Raw genomic sequence first — 4381 nt, forward strand, 5'->3', positions numbered from 1 at the left:
GCAATTGGGAGAACAACCCAGAGGCAGAGATTGAGGGAGGAGAGAGGTTTACTGGGACAGTTGTACAGAGACAGGTTGCAGAGATGGAAGAAGCTAGACATAGGGGGAAGATAAAACAAGCCACAGAATGAAAGGGAGCCAAAAAAAAAAATTGGAAGAGATTGCCAGAGTTAGTTTGAGGTTAAATAGAGCAATTCAGTCAGAAGATGAAAGAAGCCAGTGTGAGTCAGTTGACTTGGAAAGGATTTTAAGTTAGAACAGCTGAGTTTAGCCAGCCAGCCAGCCAGGTTTCAGAAAGAACAGCAAAGGGTGATCTTATTCAGCAGTGAGTCTCAGAGGCTGAAAACATTCTAGGCCTAGATTAGATTGTCCAGAAGCAAGAAGCTTCCATGACTAGGCCTAGTTTATCAGATGGAGGCAGTAAGGCTCAGAGATGTCAATTATATCAGGTAAATAAAAGATATCTTTAAAGAGTTTATTTTTCCTTCTATAGAAGTAGGAATACAATCCTATTTGATAACAATTTATAATTTTTGTTTATATCACATAAATGTAGGAATTATTTTATTCTTTGTATATGCACTCATATGTATGTAGATGCACGTATACTCTTGAAACTACATACTTATGTTATTTAGCATAAATATTTATTTTGAAAATTGAATGTTTCATTGTTTTTATCAACATTTCTGTCCATTAATAGGTGCAAAGAAATGTGTGGCTGTGTAAGAGAATCTGATTCACCTTTTCTCACTCTGCTTTCTCTGTCTTTCATATAAAATGATTGGAATGAGAGACCTACACTCAGAATGAGTTTTACATTCTAATTTCCTCATGTGAGGAAACTTGAAGCGTCAGGAGAGAAACAGGGCCATGTATCATACGCAATGGTTTCAACACTAATCACCATGTCTTTGTTTCTCCCATTAGGTGTTGGCAAGACAAGCTTGAGTTGAAACTGCCTTTTCTTCTCAGACGAGGGAGTCTAAACATGAGTCAGGTGTTATGCAGGTTACACATACTTTTCATGAATATTCAGCTTCTAATCTTGAAACTGTTGTCCTCCTCTGATGTGCTGCTTTCAAACCAAGTACACTTGCCTCTCCTGCACTTACATACATGAACTGCATTGTTATGTTTCTAGCCCAATTGCAAGTTCATACCAGAAAATACTCATGAAAAGTTATTGGAAATGTGAGGATGAATAGAATAAAGCTATTTTATTCATGTTCAGCTTGATAGTTTGCACACACACACACACACACACACATACACACAAGGAACTGATTAGTACTATAACAAAACTATGTATAGTGTTCAATCCCTTCTAATGTGGCCTTTGGAGTTAGTCAGTTGGTAATTATCACTCTAAGGAAATGAAGTGATGCATAAATGAGCACTTGGTAGAAGTCTTCACAATGGCTCAAGAAAATGATTAGGAAAAGGGTTATATAAACATGACTCACTGCTCTATTTTAATATGTTTTAAACATATTTTGAGTTGTGTTAAATTTAATGACATTAACTACATTGGAAGGTAGATGTATTTCTTGTTAGTTTTATGTGCCTTGACCATATATAAAATCAATAGAAAAATATATTTTTCTATTATACAGTAGAATGTTTCTATCCTTAACCTTTATAAAACAATATAGTTATTCTATAAAAAAAAAAACCAGGTCTCATACAATTTTGTATGTAATGTGTTTGAATCCCAAGTCAAATGAACATAAACTTGATTATTACTCTCAAATTATACATCCAATATATACTATCAATCAACACTTTATGCAATATTTCTCTTCTTAGGAATATAGCTCTCTACTATAAGTTTGTCCTAATTACAAAATAAATACTCAAGGAAAAGACAAAGTAAACAAAAGAATTAGCTGTTCCTCAGTAGTCACTACGTCTGTTTATTAGGCACACAATACATTGATTTATAGTAATCAAGAAAGAAAATTCAACTTAAACCAATAATACAGTACTTCTATTGCCAGTTTAAATTCAATCAAAATAATAAGACAGTGTACTCTTACTGCAAAGCTGGTGAATAGTCAGTATTATTTAATCTATTTATCTATATATCTATTATTTAACTACTTGACATTTAAATGTACTCAGATTTCACATTTACTGGATCAAATTTGCTTTATTATTATTTCCTACAAGAAAAACTACTCTTTTATATTCAGTCTTTTATAACACTCATCATGTTTATGCACAAATCATAAAGGGTTACCATGTTCTTCTTGCTGTATGCATTTTATTTTATTTGTGTGTAATAATATAAATTTATATGTAAAAAAGAAATATAATAAAATCTGCAAAAATGAAGAAAAAGAGATAATACCTTCTCTGGGCATTTCTCTTGGTTTATGCCAAGTTTGCTTTTCATATTTAATTTTTATAGGAAGGATTACTCCTTAATATAACAAAATTCAGTCTCTTATCTATCTGAGATATCTGTTCGAATTTGACATTCATATTTAAGATATTTGCATGCTTATAATGAAACAGAGCCACCTATTTCTTTTCATCCATCCACCCTCTCTCTTCCTTTTTTTTTTTTCAACATTGGAAATTGATACAAAGACTCAGACTCTTATGTTTGCTGAATTCTTCTTCCACAGGACTTTTTGACTGGTAGGGTAGCCATGCCTTGGTGTATTGCTCCATACTCACATGCATATGAGCAACAATCATGGTGATCAGGGTTTATTAATAACAATTTAATTAAAAAGAACATAAAGTTGGGAGGGAGATAGATAGAGTCAAGGCTTTGGAGATAATTGGAAAGAGGTAGGGCTAGTTGGATATAATTAAGCATTATATAAACATAAATTTCAAAGAGTAAATAAAACATAAAGCTATACAGAGAGGCTTATGCCCTTACGCCCAGAATTAGGACGGCAAAGGCAGATGGATCACTGAGTTCAAATCTAGCATGTGGTCTACATAGATAATTCCAGGATAGGCAACTCTGTCTCCAATATGTAGAGTGTAGTGGACATGCTTCCTACCACATGGGAGAAATCAGCACACAGTTATAATAATAAAAGTAGCAGCAACAAAATATAATCCTTAATAAGAAACTGTAGGTTTCTATCAATGCTTTTTCCCTGTTCCAATATGTGCTTATACCCTAGATTATCTAATTATTTGGATGATTATCTTTTTCTTACTGATCAAGTTCAGGTTCAAACTCAATCTTTTCCAGTCACACTGGTTCTTATGAAGAGGTAGACAATGACTTTATGTATAGAATCTTACTGTTGCTTTCCAAGCACAGTTGGAATAGTATCATAGTGCTTAAAGATTATAGTTCTCTTCGTGAATTAGAAGGTAATGAGCACATTTTTAAAGAACATAGATAAAAGGGTTAATATTTAAAGAGAAAAGCAACACCTAAACAGGAGTTTCATTTGTTCAAAGGACGTGTTGCAAAACCACAAACAAACAAAACAAAACCTGAGAAAATCTCTGGCTCCTCCTAAGGTGATCAGAGGGGGAATATTCAAATAAGAACAAATAACTATCATTTCAACCAAGCTTTTATGAAGACAAGCATGACTAGTTTTTCTTTCTTTCTTTCTTTCTTTCTTTCTTTCTTTCTTTCTTTCTTTCTTTCTTATAATTTTTAATGATGGAAACGAAAATATACCTAAAAGTGAAGCTTCTGAAAAAACCATTTCTTCTTCCCTGTCTTGTATCATTCCTCAGACTTGACCTTGGCCTCCTGCCTGGCCTTGCGTTCAGGGCTGGGTTTCTAAAGACATCCTTGTTGACAACAGTTTTGTCCAAGGGAGTATCCACAGAGTACCCGGTGGGCATGAGGTGATTGTAGTTACAAACTTTCACAAAGGACTTGATCTTTGACCTCTTGGCGATTTTCTTCTTGCCCATGGCAGCTGTCACTTTTCGGCCCATGGCAGCTGTCACTTTTCGGGGAGAGCGGTACATTCCAGCCACCAGGGCATGGCTGTAAGGGCGGTTTGAGTTGCCATCATCGATGTTCTTCACGATGACGGCTTTGCATCCGGAGTAGCGTCCAGCCAGGACCAGCACCACTTTCCCGGGTTTCATGAACTTGCCAATTTCGGCAGCAAGCATCCGGAATCCAGCAGAAAGGAAAGAAGCTAGTTATACTTTAAAATACAGGCATTCTTGAAACTGAATCATAGATTGCAGAGATACTGGAATCAAACATAATTTGAATCTAACTCTTTAACATTTTAGGTAAACAATTTAGCTTGTTGGTAAACATATCTGGTTCATAAAATGAAGAGTGCTCTTTTCTAGGTTATATGATTGTTGTGAAGGATATGTGATGTGAATGTAATATTTGATCCATTTAATGAATGGTTTTATGGTACAACTT

At 34.6% G+C, this 4381-nt stretch overlaps 1 pseudogene across 1 annotated transcript; it reads right to left on the reverse strand.

Annotated features, from left to right (window-relative positions):
* Positions 1–3664: 3664 nt before the first annotated feature.
* LOC311609065 (large ribosomal subunit protein eL27-like) lies at positions 3665–4133 on the reverse strand (annotated as a pseudogene). The gene has a single exon. The product of its transcript is annotated as a large ribosomal subunit protein eL27-like (transcript).
* Positions 4134–4381: the final 248 nt, after the last annotated feature.

Source organism: Acomys minous (assembly GCF_964271855.1).
Source record: "Acomys minous genome assembly, chromosome: 1".
Lineage (NCBI taxonomy): Eukaryota > Metazoa > Chordata > Mammalia > Rodentia > Muridae > Acomys > Acomys minous.